The sequence below is a fragment of the Mustela lutreola genome, chromosome 1 (genome assembly GCF_030435805.1).
Source record: "Mustela lutreola isolate mMusLut2 chromosome 1, mMusLut2.pri, whole genome shotgun sequence".
NCBI classification, from domain to species: domain Eukaryota; kingdom Metazoa; phylum Chordata; class Mammalia; order Carnivora; family Mustelidae; genus Mustela; species Mustela lutreola.
Genome location: NC_081290.1, coordinates 235,981,289 through 235,999,540, shown reverse-complemented (window position 1 = coordinate 235,999,540; position 18,252 = coordinate 235,981,289). Strand labels below are relative to the sequence as shown.

At 48.4% G+C, this 18,252-nt stretch overlaps 1 pseudogene; it reads left to right on the top strand.

Moving 5' to 3' along the window:
- Positions 1 to 1,771: 1,771 nt before the first annotated feature.
- Positions 1,772 to 8,766, top strand: LOC131836815 (histo-blood group ABO system transferase 2-like; annotated as a pseudogene).
- The last annotated feature ends 9,486 nt before the right edge of the window (positions 8,767 to 18,252 follow it).

Sequence of the window (18,252 nt, the reverse complement as noted above, 5' to 3'; positions counted from 1 at the left end):
CATTACGACACTGTCTGCGTTTTACTTGTGTGTTGATGAGGATTTGAAAAAGGAAAATGTTGTCAGTGCTTCCACAAATTATACACTGGAACAGTCAAATAATAAATTTTTATTTTTAATAGGAAGTATTCTGCTTCAATTCTTAGTTTAAATCAGGAAAGGGGCCCTCTTTCAGTTCTGGTAATGAGTACCATAGACCTTCCTAGGGAACATTATCAAATTCTATTGGAAACTTGGTCTTTGTTATTGTGGAAGAATAAGAAGTCAACCAGTTATTTGTCTCTTGTTTTATTTTCCATGAACAGTTCCACAATATTTGGTTTCATACCTCTACCATTGTGAAGTAATCCCAACTTCAGCAGCAGCTCTCTCTTCTCTGCCAAGGGTATGTTTCAGCCAAGACAAAAGTGAATTCTGGGGTGACTGTGAGACCCTAGGATCATAATGCTATTGGTAGGGAGTTACTGAGATCTTAAATTCTAAACCAGCTCCTGACATCCAGATAAAATACATTTCAGATTTAGGATAAGAAACTTCCAATAGAAATTTTGTGTCCATGATGACAACTGAAGAAAATGTGTTATCCCTAAACCTAACCTTAATCCCTAACTTTAACGCTAAAACCTAACCTGACCTAATAGCCCAACCTGGAACCCTGAATCCCAAACCTGAAATTGTACCCAAAGCCTGGACTGTGAACCCTAGCCCTGATCCAAGTCCTGAACCATGAACCCATACCCTAAACCAGTACTCTGAGCCATGAACCCTGAACCCAAATCCCAGCATGAACCCTAACCCCAAATTTGACCTTGAACTTTATCCCATAAGCCTTAAGTCTTAAACCCTAAATCATAAACCTAAAGCCCTAAACTCTAACTGTTCCCTTGCCCCTCACTCTAATCCTCACCCTGACCCTTAATGATGTAGAACTCTGAAACCTGAACCTGAACCCAAATTCAAATCCTTCACCATACTTTGTTTATGCATTCACCATTGATGGGTATTTGCAGTTTCTACCTTTTGATTCTTGTGAACACTGTTTGGGTTGGGGGCTAGGGTTAGGGTCTTGGATTGGGGTCAGAGCCAGGCTTGAGTGCAAGTGGAGGTCAGAGTGTGGGTCTGTGTCAGAGTTAGGGTCATGTTTGGTTGCCACAGTTTGGGTCAGGGACTGTTGTCAATCCATATTGTTTCCAATTAATTTTTCCTTAGCTATTTTTGGAGAAGTTGGGGAATATTGGGCTCCATGCAGCTTGAATTTCCAGAATGAAAAGACTTCAGCTGGACCCAGGGAGGGAGCAGGTGTTTTCATTGAAGGGTGAGCTTCCCTAGTCCTGTACTGCCTCCACCACCTGCGGAGGGTGCAGGACCCTGGATCCAGCTCTGAGCCTGGCCTGCACAGTCACAGCTGGGACAGGAGCCTGGCTTCCTCAGAACCTACTGTGGAGACGTGGGCCCACTCCCACACCAACAAAACAAGCTAGGGGAGAATGTGGGTACACATCCACACGGACAGGATGCACTGTGGAGGACGTGGGGCCGTGTTCACACTGACAGTAGTCCAGTGCCCTCAGGACCAGCCACTGGAGGAGAAGGTGAGGAGAAGCCGCCTGAGGAGGGAATGGGGAGGGGGTGCATGGTCTCAGGACCCCACGGAGGAAGGGCAAGCTGTGTAGACACTGGGGCTTCCATGGTTTTATGTGGTATTGCGTGGTGATGTGGCATCCTGCAGTACCGTGCATGAGGCTGTGGGTTCTCTCCTTTCTGGTCTGGGATGCACAACCCTGGTTACATGTCTGTGTTTGTGCACAGGTGGATTCAGTTCCTGGGGCCCCTCAGATGGTCTGCAGTCAGAGAGCAGATGCTGCCGCGGTGCTCGTGCTCCCCCTACCTTGGCCTTGCAGGGTCCTTCCCATGTCCACACCCGCTTCAGGATTGGTCTGGAGTATGGAAGTTTGGGAGCAACAGCACGGACTCTGAGGATGGCTTTGGGGAGAGTAGGTATTATACAAGTGTCGGTTCTTCCCTGAGCACAGAGTATCTTCCCATCTCCGTGTGTCTCCCTTCATGTCTGTCTTCAGTGTCTCACAGTTGTCAGAGGACAGGTGTGTCACCTACTTGGTTCAGGGCACTCCCAGGTATCTTGTTCTTTTGGATGCAGTAGTAAATGAGATTGTTCTCCGTAGTATCTTTCTGATGGTTCCTTCGGAGCACATAGAAATTCAATTGATTTGTGTATTGATTTTGTTCCTTGAAAGTTTCTTGAATTTATTAATTCTGTTTGCTTTAAACTCAAACTGCCAGTTATTTGAGCAACAAAATGTGTTTATTTGGGAATAGCAGAGAATGGCAATCTGGGATAAGCAAGCTACGTTCACATCCTGGCAAGTGCAAGAAACAAAAGAGAGGAACACTATTTCACAGAGAAGGAGGAAGAAGGTGGGAGTGTTACTTGGAAGGAAAGTCCACTAAAGAAAGGCAGGGGTTTGGAGTGATGGAGGATTCTCACTGGCTGAGCTGCAGGGATGGTGGGTTTCTTGTAGGAGATGAACCCTCTAGCTTCCCCTGTGGGGCCTGGAATGGATGAATCTCTCCTGTGGGGGATTCTAATGTGGGGTCTGTAATGGACACTGAGCACCAGACGCCCCCTTCCAGCCTCCCCTTCTGGCATCCTGAGACCACTTTACTGAGGCTTCCCTTCATGCTTTTTCACAGTTCTAACGAGGTTGTGGTGGGGCACTGTGGAGAATTGGAATTCCAAACCCCACTGCTCTACTGCACCCAAGACACCGGGTGCCCAATTTAATCCTCTCAGGAGTCTCTTGCTAACATGCGGCCTTCTCCAAGGGTGAGTGACCTCTCCACGGTAGGTGAACTGGATCTGGGAAGGCTTGGCCTCCATCCTGAAGTCTGATGTCCTCTCTGTTTCTGTGAAGAGGTGCTAATGTGAATGTCTGGAAGAATCATTTACTCTGTGGTGATTTTAAATCTATAGTAACTTGTGACAGTAGCACAAATGTGCTTTATCTCCACATTCAGACTCCCCAGCTGTCATTTCTTTACCACATTTGCCAGTTCATATGGGCTACTTTGGTGCATTTTACCCCAAACAGAGACACTGTCTCTCAGAACCACCATGTAACCCCAAGTGAGGAAATCATGATGGTTTCCACATTTGAACCCAGACCACACACCCACTTCAGCTGTCACCACCTCCCTGACAATCTGAAATGCATTCTCCATTTGGATCCAGTTTTATTCTTCTGGAACTTCCTCTAGGACTTTATTTATTCCAGTTACCTTATTTGGGTAACCATGGTGGACTTAAGGAGCACAGACAGCTCCAATGTGAGTGGTATTTCCATATGGCTTATGTCACGGGCTACTTTCAGTGTCATCCACGTTGTGTTATGCATAGGTCCTTCATTCTTTCACAGTGACTAAACATAAGAACATTGACCCCTTAAAACATTTCAGGTACACAGTTCTCTGACCTTAACTGAGTTCCCACAGCCTGTATGTAAGAAACACCAACTCCCCATTGTCCTTTCTCCAGTGCCCTCCAGCCACATACAGTTTTGTGTCCCAGGCACCTCATCCAAGTCAAATCATACAGTATCTGTCCTTCTGTGACTGGCTGATTTCACCCAGCATAATGACTTCCAGCTTCAATCTGTGTTATAATGTGTGTCAGAACTCATTTCCTTTTTAAGGCTGAATCATGTTACATGGTGTATTAATAACATTTTATTTATCCATTCATCTGTCAGTGGACACTCGGGTGCTTCCACATTTTGGCTGTTGAGAGAAGTGCTGCTCTGAATATGGATACTTTTACTTTCAATTTTGGGGGGCATATAGGCAGCAGTGGAATTCTGTGTTTAACATTTTTAAGGAACCACCATATTTCCATATTTTTTTCCCTACAAATGAACCATTTTACTTCGTTCCTTCATAGAGCAGAACAAGATAGCCATGTATGGATCTACCTCACTTTGTTTATCCTTTTCCCCATGGATGGACGTTTGCATAGTTTCTGGTTTTGCCTATTATGAACACTACTGCTATGAATATTCCTGTACACTTTTGCTTGTTTGTTTGAACCAGTGTTTTCAATTTGGGGGGTATATATCTAGGAGTATAATTGTTGAATCATATGATAATTCTGCTTTGATCTATTTAAGTAAATGACAAATGTTTTACATGTAGAAAGCACCATTTTCACAAATAAGGTTTAAGGGTTGGTTTCTCAACATCCTTTTGTTATTTTTAGTTTTCTTGATCATAGTGATTCTACTTATGTAAAAGGACATCTAACTGGTTTAAATCTTCATTTCCATAAATAATAATGATGTTTGGGGCACCTGGGTGGCTCAGTGGGTTAAAGCCTCTGCCTTCGGCTCAGGTCATGATCCCAGGGTCCTGGCATCGAGCCCTGCATTGGGCTCTCTGCTCAGCAGGGAGCCTGCTTCCTTTTCTCTCTCTCTCTGCCTTTCTGTGATCTCTATCTGTCAAATAAATAAATAAAATCTTAAATAAAAAAAGAATAATGATGTTTAACATCTGCTCATGTGCTATTCACCATTTGTATTGTTTCTCTGGAGAAGGGTTTATCCAAGTCTTTCATCCATTTTAAAAATGGGGTTGTCTTTTTGTTGAGTTGTAAAAGCTCTTTACATATTCTGGGCAACAAACTCTTATTAGAAAAATAATTTACATTTCTTTTTTAAGAGTGAGTGATATAGAGTGTATGAGTGGACAGGGGCAGAGGGAGAAGGAAAGAGAATCTTAAGCAGATCCCACACTCAGTGTCGAGCCTGACCTGGTGCTCAGTCTCATCACCCTGAGATCATGATCTGAGCCCAAATTGAGAGTCAGATGGTTAACCAACTGAGTCACCCAGACGCCCAGGACAGATTTTTAATTTTGAGGATATTATTTTGTCCATGTTTTTCTTTTCTTCTCATGCTTTGCTATCAGCTCTAAAAGCACTGCTAAATCCAAGGTTATGAAGACTTATCCCCATTCATTTCTTCTAGAGTTTATAATTTTACCTCTTACATTTAAGCTTTTAACTTATTTTGAGTTAATGTTTATATGTGGTGTGAGGTAAGGGTCCAATTCCATTCCTCTGTACATAGATAGCTGATTGTCTAGCACCCTTTGTTGAAAAGACCATTCTGTCCCTCCAGGGTAATGTCCACACTTGTTAAAATTCAGTGGACCATAGATAGATTTGACAGAGAGAGAGACAGCCAGAGAAGAAACATAAGCAGAGAGAGTGGGAGAGGAAGAAGCATGCTCCCCGCTGAGCATGTCCATAGATAGTGGACATAGATAGATTTATTTCTGGGGTCTTGGTTAAATCCCACTGATCTGTATGCACTTTTTTTTTAAATTAACATATATGTACACATACTTCTAAAAAAATTAAAAATTAAAGAAATTGGGTGTTGAGTTTGGTGAGTGCTGTGAAGTGTGTAAACCTGGTGATTCACAGACCTGTACCCCTGGGGATAAAAATATATGTTTATAAAAAATAAAAAATTAATAAAAAAATTATTTTATTTATTTGAAATATTTTTTTAAAGATTTTATTTATTTATTTGACAGACAGAGATCACATGTAGGCAGAGAAGCAGGCAGAGAGAGAGAGAGAGGAGGAAGCAGGCTCCCTGCTGAGCAGAGAGCCCTATTAGGGGCTCCATCCCAGGACTCTGGGATCATGACCTGAGCTGAAGGCAGAGGCTTTAACCCACTGAGCCACCAGGCGCCCCTATTTAAAATATTTTTAAATTTAAATGTATTATTTGTTTCAGGGTACAACAGTGTCACAATGTTTTGTTCACTGTTGCTTTGTACTAAGATTGAATTTTGGAAGTATGAACTTCCACCTTCAATTTTCTTTTTCAAGATGGTTTTAGCTATCTTGTGGTCCCTTAAAATTACATATGACAGTTATGATTAGCTTGTACATTTATTCCCAAAGACTTTTGTGAAATTTCTTGAGAACACATTGAATTTCCACATTGCTTTGTGTACTGTTGCCATCTTATCAAAAATATGTCTTTTCATCACCATGGGGTATCCTCAGATTTATTTAAGTTTCCTTTACTTCCTTTCAACAATGTTTTGTAATTTTTAGTGTACAAGATATAAACTCCACTACATCTATTCCTAAGTATTTCCTCAATGTTGATGTTCCCTAAAAAAGAATTGTTTTCTTGAATTCCTTTTCGGATGATTAATTGCTAGTGTATATAAATAAGAGAGATTTTTTTGTATTGACATTTTGTCCTGTAGCTTTGCAGAATTAGGGAACTGGCTGTAATCTTTTTTGTTGTTGTTGTTGATTCTTTAGGAAGCACTCTGTATAAGATGATGCCATCTCTGGCCTCTGAATACACCTGGTTCTACTGTTTCCTTTCTCATGTGGATTCCTTATTACTTGCCTTATTGTTCTGGGTAGAACTTTCAATACAATACTGAGCAAGGAGTGAAAGCCAGCATGATGGACTTGTTTGTAATTTCAGAGTAGAGCTATCAATCCTTAAAATTGAGCACGATGTTTGATTAGGGTTAGGGTGAAGTTAGGGTTAGGGCTTAGGGTTAGGGTCTCCCCATCTTCCACTGTACAGAACCCTTTCTTCTCCAGTAACCAGCAGAGTGATCTTTTCAGAACATAACCTTTGAGCCTCTCTGTGATCCACTCCCTGGCTGCCTGTCCTCTCCAGCCTTCCCTCTCCCACCGTATCCCCCCAATCCCCATGGGCCTCCCAGGGTGTGGTTGTCTCACATCTGCCTTGGGCCAGACCCCAGGCCTTTGCCTTCCCTCTGCCCTCTGCCAGGAGTACTCTTCTCTCCCTTTGCCTCCATGTCTGGCTTGTTCCCCTGTTGACTGGACCTGGACCTGCCCCCCTTGACCTGACTCATGTCTGCCAGCTACGTGTGGCCTTGTCCCCCATTTAAATGTAGTGCCTGCTTTCCCTTTGTGAGTGATTTACTAAGTGACCAGGTGTTGGGCAAGCACAGGGAAGTAACCTTAGTGCCTGAGTGAAAAAAATCAGTCTCATGGCACCTGGGTGGCTCAGTCATTAAGCATCTGCCTTCAGCTCAGGTTGTGATCCTGGGGTCCTGAGATCAAACCCCACCATGTTGGGCTCCCTGCTCAGCGGGGAGCATGCTTCTTCCTCTCCCACTCTCCCTGCTTGTGTTTCCTCTCTGGCTATCTCTCTCTCTGTCAAATAAGTAAAACCTTAAAAAAAAAAAATCAGTGTCAGAGGGGCTCACCACCCTTGCTGACAATGGGGAAGTTGTTATCCCTGCAGGTAGTCCCTTAGAGAGACAAGACTTCCAACTTCTTGGGGCCCAGGAAATGTGGACTTAGACCTGGAAGCTTACACTCTTGGATTCATGGCTGGGGCCTAAGTAAGCCTCCCCTTCTTCCAGTGGTCCTCTTTCCCCGTCCATGCCCATGAGCTGGACCTGATTCCTGATCTGGGGGTGTTCAAGGGTGATGGCTCTTAGGAATAGCAGTGGTTGACTGATGGACCTTGTCAGCAAGAAGCCCAGTAGCCTTCAAGGGAGGACCCTACGGGGGTGGAGACAGCTGTGGGGGCCAGCGACAACCCTCTCAAAGCAAAGTGGGGCAAGAAGCCAGCCCTGCTGATTCTAGCCAGTCTGTAGGCCATAGAAAGGAGGGCTGTGCCCAAAGGTGCTCCACTCCTGGCAGGTGGGGACAGGATCTGCAGGGGGTCAGCCAGGGGAGGGCACCTTCAGGTTTTTCCTGGGACCTTGGCACAGAGGGAGTGTTCCTGGCTCCAGCATGCTGACTGTGGGGTTGGTTTCCCGACTCTGAAGCCTCAGGCTCCCCTTTGTATGATGGGGTGCTGATGGTCCCCATCTCTGGGAACCAGAAAGTAGGAAGGCCCTACAAGCAGTCTTGCTCAGGACAGGCTGGGGGAGTGGCTGTTGCTTAAAGCAGCCCCAGGCCTGTCCCCTTGTAGAAGGTGCACAAGTTCATGGCTCCTAGGTCTGGGGTTCTGCTGCCAGCCTCTGACACTGACCCTCCTCCCACCTTGTCCCTTATCCCTGTAGATTGGTGGTCTTCCTGGAGCTGTTCCTGAAGAGGGCAGAGAAGCCCATTGTGGTGTGACACAGGGTTACCTACTAGGTTATCACCGACCAGCAGGCTGACAGGCCTGTGTGCCCCCCTGGGAGGTCTGGAGGGTGGTGGTCCTCGAGGCCCCCAGCACCCCACACTGACAGGATGTGTCCATGCAGCACATGGTGATAGTCAGCCACTTCTGTGAGCAGTGCTTCCTCCATGAGGTGGAAGACCTGATATGTGCAGATATGAACTTGAAGTTCTGTGACCATGTGGGCATGGAACTCCTGTCCCCCTTTTTGGCACCCCACACCACAGTTTCTACTGGGTGTCCTATGAGCACTTCAGCTACCAGCACTGGCCACAGTCCCAGGCCCACATCCCCAGGGATCAGGGTGATGTCTACTACATGAGGTCCTTTCTGGGGGGATTGGTGGAGGTTCATTGACTGACCTTGGCCTGTCACCACGTGATGGGGCATGACGTGGCCAATGGGATTGAGGTTGTGTGGAATGGCGAGAGCCACTTGAACAGGTACCTGCTGGACCACAAGCCCACCAAGGTGCTATCCCCAGGGGACTTATGGGACCCACAAGGGCTGGGCTGCCCTCCCCGCCCTTCATGAAGAAGCTGAGATTCAGGCTGTGCCCAAGAATCACTAGGGCATCTGGGACTCATGAATGGCTATTCCAGGAGGACCTGTGGGACCCATGGTGGCTGGGATGCCCTCCCCCCTCTTCATGAAGAAGCTGAGATTCAGGCCATGCTCCAGAATCACCAGGACGTCTCATGAGGGTCTGTCCCCATCTCCATCAGGGGGTGCTGTCCTGAGCAAAGCTGTGAGAGCAGGTTCCTACTTCTGTCCCCTTGAGGGAGACCATGGAACCAATCCCTGCCCACACAGGCATGTCCATAGCCCGCAGCTACACCCACACACAGAAGGCCTGTCTAGGGACACAGGGTCCTCTCTTTGTGGTCATTATATTTTTATAACTTCTGAGTCATTCACAGACATGAATGGTTCCAGTTTTATGCCAGATGTTTTTTCTGTGTCAATGCTGAGCAACCATCTTTAAAAAGAACAATCAAGGAAAAGGCTTTCTTCCTGGTTCTAGAAAGACACCACCTGGTGGGGATGGAAGTGGTCCAGCAGTGGCCTTGGAGAAAGGATGGCCTCTGGTCAGGTCTTCCTTCCCAATGCCTGCATGTAGCCACAGCCATGGGGCTTCAGGGTTACAGAAGGGGGGGCGGGTAGAGGGATAGGGTAGTGCACTGAGCCACCTCTCAGACGTTCAGTCCCCTGACTGCCAGAGGCCTTGGCTGTGGCTCCTAGCTCAGACTCCAGAGGAGCATGGAGCCCTCTGAATTATTCATGGTTTCTGCCTTCGTTTTATTTTTTTTTATTTTTAATTTAATTTTTTAAATTTTAAATTCGTTATCTGTACTGATGTACTGATAGCATATCAGTAGATTTTAATATAGTGTTCAGTAATTCATTAGCTGCCTGTAACACTCAGTGCTCATCACAACTTGTGCCCTCCTTAATACCTGTCACCCAGCTACCCTATCCCTCCACTGTCCCCTGCCTTCTATAACCCTCAGTTTTATTCCCAGAGTCCAGAATGTCTCATGGTTTGTCTCCTTCTCTGATTTCTTCCCATTTAGTTTTCCTTCCCTTCCCCTGGGGTCTTCATCTCTATTCCTTATGTTCCACATATGAGTGAAACCATATGATTCTTATCTTTCTTTGCTTGACTTATTTCATTCAGCATAATCCCCTCCAGTTCCATCCATGTTGATGCAAATGGTGGGTATTCATCCTTTCTGATGGCTGATGAATATTCCCTTGTATATATGGACCATAGCTTCTTATCCACTCACCTGCTGAAGGACATCTAGGCTCTTTCCACAATTTGGCTTTTGTGGACATTGCTGCTATGAATATTGGGGTGCCGGTGACCTTTCTTTTCTCTACATCTGTATCATCAGGGTAAATACTCAGGAGTTCAATTGCTGGGTCATAGGGTAGCTCTATTTTCAACTTCTGGAGGAACCTCCATACTGTTTTCCAGAGTGACTGCACCAGCTTGCATTCCCAAAAACAGTGTAAAATTTTCCCTTTTCTCCACAACCTCGTCAAGACTTGTTGTTTCCTGGCTTGTTAATTTTAGCCATTCTAACTGCTGTAAGGTGGTATCTCATTATAGTTTTGATTTGTATTTCCCTCATGTTGAGGGATGTTGAGCAATTTTTTTAATGTGTCTGTTATGAGGCTTCTCAGTCTCCTCTGCTCCTCTCATTTTCCTCCTCAGCCTAAAGATAATCTCAACCAGTCTGCAGCTTTGAAGACAAGTTCAGCCCAGATGTCAGAAACATACCTTGGAGATCTCAGCCTAACCTACCCAATCTGTCCTGTCCACGTCAGGTGCCTACACCACCCTCCCAACCCCCAACAGCTGGACATCTACTCCTCTCACAGATGTCCCCATCTCAGGGGAGGGAAACACTATGTCCAGACCCATGGATTCTTCTGTGACTTGTTGATTTCCACCAACTCTTCCAGTAGTGAGGTGGCTAATGGAGGACATGTGATGTCTAAACCATAAAGGCATACGTGAATCTCTACCGCCTAATGTGTGTCATGAAATGTAAGAGTTGGGGCAAATGGAAACCAAGCAGAATCACTGAAAGAAAGGCTGAGTGATGAGGAGCTTGAGGGAAGAAGGGCCTGGAAGCTCTGACCTATTCCCAAACCCCTGGGACACTGCATTCATGGGCTGGGTGCCTGCTCAGGGCCGACCCGAGAAGGCCCTAGGCTCTGCTCTCTGGTGATTGTCAGATGTGGCAACTAAGAAGTGAAGGCATCTGCAAAGACTGGAAGTTATTTTGTTTTGTTTCATTTTGTTTGTTTCCAGAAGGAGGGAAGTTTCCAGATGTTTAAGGAAATCTCACCCAGTTGACAGCTGACCACCACATTCACAAACCAGACACTTCTATGGCCACACATGACAAGGGATACAGATTTGACAAAATCAGTTCAGAAATGCCACTAAGCCAACAGCAGAACTGCAGTGAGAGGAGCAGCATCAGTGAACCCTGGGGAGGGGAAGAACTGGTATTTGATTTGCTGCATTACACTATTCAGTGTCCCAGATCCAAAGGAGAGAGACAAGTGGTGGTGACACAGGAAAGGAATGTATTTCAGTGCCGCTGACATTGGACGACTGATGCCTGGAACGGTCTCAAGGTGTTGAAAAGACCTCTTTCACTCCAAGAGCAAGGGAGCTTCAAGCCTTTGCTATACATCTTGCCCTGCACATCGCTTCCAGCTGCCTGGTCCTGAGTTCTGCCCTTTTAATGAAATGGTCATCTAGTAAGTAACATGTTTCTCTGAGTTCCATGAGCCACTTGAGCAGACTATTCAAACCTGAGGAGGAGGTTGTGGGGCCCTCCAATCTGTAGCCATAGCTCAGAAACATGGGTGATCTCTCTGCCCAGCAACTGGCTGACTGCTATGTTAACAACACAGGGAGTCAGTGGCCACACGTGGCAAAGAACACAAGCTTGACAAAGTTAATTCAGAAAAATCACTAAGCTAACAGTAGCAACCACAATGAGCAGCAATAATGAAGCCTGGGGTGGAGAGCATCTGATATTCGGATGCTTCCATTATAATATTCATCATCACATCCCGAAGTTGTCAATGGGTCCAAGTCCCCCAGCTGGGGGTCAGGTAGCTTCTTACATCTTCCACCTCCCTCTCCCTGGCTCTCCCAGCCATGCACAGCTCTTTGCTGCTTCTCAGCAGAGGATGGTTTTAAACAATGTCAGGAAGAAAGGATGGGTTTTCCTGACTCCCCCTGCCACCACCCCTCCCCAAGGGCTGCAAGAGAGAATAGTTTTCTGCAACTCCTCTTAAGGTCCCTGGCTGGGTATGGAAATTGACAAAGACAGATGAACAGGAGAAAAGCTGGCAAAGTGTATTGTTTTTTTGGTGGGAGCCTCACAAAAACATAGAGACCAACAGAGGCAATTGGAACAGACAGTTCTACATTTTAGGCAAAGAAACAATAAACGTGTGAAGAATTGAGAGACACAGGGGTTTGAGGTAGGGCTGGTAAACAGTAAACAAATAACCAGGAAGATAAAGGCTAGTTAACCAGGTTTGTTCCTTTACCCTTTGTGGCCCTAAATTCCTTGACTCTGGTGATAAGCATGTCGTCCCTGCAGTCTGGGGAGAGAACCGTACCATGTGGGAGTAGTCTGACCTGCTTCATGGAAGAAGGGCTGATGGCTGGGAATCAGAGGGACCTTCTTGATTCTGCTCTATGCAAAATTCTTTCAGTTTCTATATTTAATTTGCCAACGTGCCATATTTGGGGCAGTGTTGCCTATGACTTCCCACATGGTTGCCCTGTTGCTAAGGGTGGTCACCTCTCCTTGGGGAGATTGGGTGAGAGTGTGCAGATCTTACTTCAAGAAACTAACTTCATTTCCTGCATATCTCTATGCAGTAGTGGGATCATAGAATCACATGTCTCTCTGTGCCCAACACCACCTAAACTATTGGCCATTTCTTGCACTTGAGCTGAGTACAAAGGATTAGGAGTAGGGGCTTGAGGGGAGGTCCTGGGCCAGACTTTGTGTTTGGGGACACAGGCCTTCCAGCCAAGCTTGTGCTGAGCTCAGGAGGGGGCCTGTATGGAGACCCCAGCCCTAGACACTGCTCTCTGCTGATGCCCCTTCAGTCTGCTCCAGTATACCTGCTGCTAGGGAAGCACCTGCCCCTCCTCTCTATCTGGCTCTCTTCTGCACCAATCATGCTATTCCCCTGCCAGTCACTGTCAGCCTGCAGCCTTGGAGGGTGGATATCCCAACGATCTTCAGACCTGGGGACAGATCCAATCGGGTGGGACATGGTCTCCCAGCAGGCCTGAGCACCAAAACCCCCATGGTGCTCACTCTCCTCCTGGGGGTTCACTGTGCCACATCCTCCCTTAGGCTCCCTGGACCCAACTCCTCTCCTGCTCAGGGATCACTCTTGGCCCAGGATCCACACACTGGGACTGGGGGCAGGTCATCTGGACCTTATGGACTTGCACTTCCTTGCCCATGACATGGGCACAGCCTGGCCTCACAGACTCGTCAAAGAAAAACCAGTGCAAAAAGATGCAGGTCACTTCAAGGGAGATTCCAGGTGACCCCAGAAGGAATTCACAGGTCTTCCACAAAACACGGGGCTCATGGAGCCCAGTGTGGGATGTGGGCACCCATCCAAGGGGCATGGCGAATCCTGGTGAGAGTGGCCCTGGTTGGGGGAGGGGAGACCACAGAAGGGTCGCAGAAAAGGCAGGAGACAAGAAAGATGACAGGAAAGAGCTTCCCAAGAGGTTGATGGAAGAGTGAGAGGATCCCAGAGACCCTTGGGAAAACTCGGAGGCCCTGGAGATGTTGGTTGAAACTCTGTCATTTGGTCAGAAAAGTTGTGCCACAAACCCCCAATCAACACTGGCTGATTTACTCTTTGTTGTTTCTAAGAATCAGGGCATATGGGCCATTAGCACTCACATTGCATGAAGTCTAGGATATATTTACTTTTCATCACTTTTCAGGACTAGATTTTTCTAGAGGAACTGCTAAGCATGGGCCTCTCCATTCTTTTCTTTGTGCAACTGGCCTCTGTTTTCAGGAGCAGATCCTGGTGCTCATCACCACTGCTAATCCCGTCACCTGCCACAGTGGATATGACCAAATGGGTTCAGGGGGTTGCTCACTGATGAAGCCACAGTGCTCAGTGCAGAGCAGGGCCCCCAGCTCTTCTGCTGAATGAAGGAGGAGGGAAGTGGAGGAAGGGTAAGGAGGGAGGGAAGGAAGGAAAGGTGGGAGGGAGGGAGGGAGGGATAGGGGAGGCAGGGAGAGAGGGAGGAGAGAGAGGGAGAATGGCAGTGTGGGATGAGGGAGGATGAGAGTGGGGGGTGGGAGGGAAGGCAGGAGGATGGAAATTAGGGAGAAAGGAGGGAGGGAGGATGAGAAGGAGGGAGGGAGCAGAGTCAGGTGAAACTTTTCTCTGGCCTTGGGTTGTGAGCAAAGCATTTGCTCTCTGTGGTGTATCTTCCAGCTTTCTGCATTTCCCTGGTTTCTGTGTGGGCCACAGGAGGAACCAGCTGTGTCCTGTCTTGGGTCAGTCTGTGGTGTCCCAGCAGGAATAAAGGTCTTAACCCCGAGATTGTGCCCATAATTCCTAAAGGGGCTTCTATGATTACATCTCATCTGTAATATCCATCAGGGGGTTCAATATCGAATAAGGGAAATTGTATGTCACACAAACACAGAAAAAAATGAGTCCCCTTTGAAAATAGGTGGGTAGATGCAAAGGCACATATTGTGTGATCCTACATACAGAACCATCCAGAACAGGTAAAGGAACAGAGAAGGCAGTTTAGGGGTTGCGAGAGGCCAGGCTAAAGGAGAAATGGGCAGGGAGGGCTTTGGGTTCAGGGTCTCCTTTGGGGAAGGAGATACCCTGCAGTGATGTTCTGTGGTGTGGTGGCACAGCGTTGGGAATGTACTTAACACTCGTGACTTGTTCTAGTGAAAACAAGTAATTTTATTTAAAACAAATAATAAACAGCATGCAGAACATGGAAAGACAAAATAAGTTAATGTGTACCATAGAGAAATAATACACAAGTAGAGGACAAAACATTCCTGTGGGCCATTATGGTCGGGGGATAGAACAAGGAATAATTGTACAATGAGCAGGGCTGTGGGCTCTGGATGTGGCTCTGGGAGCCCCAAAGGAGCAGGAGTAGGGGTAGGGGTTGAGACAGGGGCAGGGACAGGAGCCAGGACAGATGCAAGAGCAGGAGCACAGGCTGGCATAGGGGAAAGGTGAGCGGCTCTGGCAGGGGCAAGGGCAGGGCAGGAACTGGGGCAGGGGCTGGGGCAGAGGAAGGGGCAGGGACAGGAGCAGGAACTGTAGCAAGAGCAGAGGCTGGGGCAGGGACAGGTGCCAGCTTTTCTGGGAGAGTGTCAGGCTCTCTATGGGCAGATGGCTGGTCACCTGCTGGCTCCTAGTCTCCTGCTGAAGTCTCTCCAGTCACCATCCCCCAACCCCCGGAGCGGTGGAGGAAGTTGGGGTTGGCTCTAGCTCTTCAAAGCAAGACCCAGGTATCCAGGCACCCACACTTCAGAGATAGCCCCCTGCCCACCTCATTTTGTTGGAGATCCTGGAATGGAGAACATGTTTGTATGCCTTTGCAGAGATAGAGCTCAGCCCAGGGCCTCCCAGAGAAGCTACAGCCAGGAAGGAACCCTCACCGGACATCTCCCCAACAGCAGTCCACCCACTGGATTGTGTAAGCCCAGTCCTTGCTCCTGGCTTCACACCAGCCTTTGAGGTCTCTGCTCTGTGGGGCCTAGCACTGACCCATCCCCAGACACCCACATACACCCAGCTCTGGCCTTCTCACCCTTGGACTCAGCCTTTGTGGGCTCCAGGTCCGGGACCACAGTCTGGTGTTGTACCACCAGGGACAGTGATGTGGGCAGTGTCAGAGGCCCTTCCAGGCAGTCCCCCGTCCCTGTTCCTGGAGAGCCCCCCGTGATCACTCCCTGTGTCAGGGAGATGGAACGTATGTCCGCCAGCCTCCTCCCTGTTTCATCACCTCTGGTGTTCTGCAAAGACAGGGACCAGTAGCCCTGCCCAGGCATTCTCAGAGGCCCTGCTGCTCCCAGATCAGACACAGACCTGTGCATGCACAGCCCCATACCTGGGACAGGAACCTATACCTGCAGGACATGGGATAAACCCTGGGGAGAAGCTTATAGCCCCCTATACCCCATCCCACCCAGCCAGCCCTGACCTGGGGTGTGAACATGACCTGCCCACTGGGCATCTGACCCCTCATCATCCTGCTCTTGAATGGGGTGAGCACACCATATATGAGCCTTCTTTACAAATACACACACAAGCACACACACATGCATGCATGAGAAGGGGACCTGGAGCTGCACAGATCGGATCAGAGCATATACAGCTAGAGGCTGGTTCTGGGCCTCATGGTGTCACCTTCTGTACTTCCTGCCAAATGATCAGAGATGTCAGGGAACCCTGATGTGACATCCCCAGCTAGGAAAAGTGTTTGCAGGGTGTGCTTTCCTCTGCCTGTGGCCTCTGGACTTTGGGATGCAACATGCAGACATGTTCTTCTTTCGAAGATCGCCAACAAAATGAGCTGGGCAGGGGGCTATCTCTGGAATGTGGGTGCCAGGTTACCTCGGTTTCAAATTCTGTTGGGTTCTGTTGTCAGGGAATTTAGGTCACCACTTTCTAGGGACCCCTTACCTGACACCCACACAGCTACCCACAGACCCTGTAAGGCCTGGGTGCGGTATCCCTGCTGTGAGGACAGAGCTGGGGCGATGTCCCAGCTGTGAGGACAGTGTCCCTGCTGTGAGGACACAGAGTTGGGTTCAGACCAGGCTCCTGCTTATTCCCAGGACTGTGACCCTCAACAGACCCCCTGCCTGTCAGGGCCTCCCTATGCTCCCCATCTGCACAGTTAGCTCTTCTGCCTTTTACTCCTAGGGACACGATCAGGGATAGGACCTCTACATACATTCCTGCTATCACAGGAGGCTGGGGCATGCATGTAGCAATGCAAGAATGAGTGGGGTCTGGTTGGGGCATAGAACACAGCTCAGAGGGGCCTGGGTATGCTCTGGGGTCCAGGCAAAGCCACCCTCCTCCTGCCTGTCTCCAAGACCCCGTGGGAAGGTTGCAGTGAACTGATTCTGACCTTGTCCTCTCATGACACAGACTTCCAGGGGATCCCATTAGGTTTAGGCCCAGGCCCCAGGGCCTCATCTGAACCCATGTGCTGGTCAGTCCCCACAGTGGTTCCTGGCATTCCTGAATCCTTGCACACACCCCTGTAGAATTCTCTCCCCTCTAGGGTGGATGGCCTGTGTGATTGCGCTCTAACGAATAGAATGGAGCAAAATGATAGGATGTTGTTTCCAACCTGAAAGAAGAAAGTCTGTTCTTCTCCTGGTTCCATCTCTTGTGTTCACTCTCTGTCTCTGTTTTCTCTGTGTGTCTCTGTGTCTCTTCCACGAGCAAGTCCTAGGGGCTCTGCAGGCAATGTGAGAAACCTCAGAAGCCTACCTTCTCCCCATTTCTCTCTCCTGTCCTGGTGGTTGGTTCATTCCTAAGGCCTTCTCACCCTGACCAGAGCACTGACTCTGGAACCTCTTCCAAATGGGGTCCCTGAGGCTTCAAAAAGGGGGGGGGGGGTCCTGATCTTGGTCCCCAGACCAGTGGTGCAGTGCTCTGTCGTGTTCTGGAAACCCAAGTCATCAGGGCCCCAAGCCCACAGGCTGTCCTCTGCTCAGAAGGACCTCGAGGGAGTACAAAGCATTTTCCCAGGACTGGGAGCACAGTGGGTCAGGGATGAAGATCCAAGGCCAACAGAATTTTCTACAAGCCTGTGAGATCCGAGGGACCCCACATCTCTATAGCCGAATTGACAGAAGAGTAAGTTGAGGCCTTTTGTGCTATAGCCCCCTCTGGACTTGGGCGGTGGGGGGGGGGGGTTCTCTTCCTACTTCCAGTAGCCCAGGATGGTGATCCCAGATCCTGTCCTCTCTCAGTGTCCTGGCAAGCCCCGGGGCCCCTTGGGGACCCTTGACCATCATCCTGGCCTGTCTCCCATCCCCATGCTATGGATCTGTGTTCTTGCCAGAGATTCTGATGTCACTGCCCCATGATCCAGCTATCTCCAATCTCTTTCTTCTTTCCCCCTTGTAACCCACCTTGCTCCCAGGGTGTCCGCCTCTTCTGACCCTGAACTGGACAGTCAGAATGGCGTGTATGTGTGTGTGTGTGTGCGCACGCACGCGCATGTGTGCCCAGGCGCACATGCCTCTACTTGTCTGGGGATGCCCAAGGTCATGTCCCCACATGGGACAGTGTGAATAGCTATCCCTGAGAATCTGAAGGGCTCTCATCCCCAAAGTGAACCTCATGGGAGGGTTAGGGCTGAACTAGGTCTGGAGAACAGCCCCATTCCTTGGACTCTGTACCCTTTATTTTTCCTGGGCCAGTCCCTGTTTCTCTTGACCCCAGGTTCCCAACTGTCCCTGAG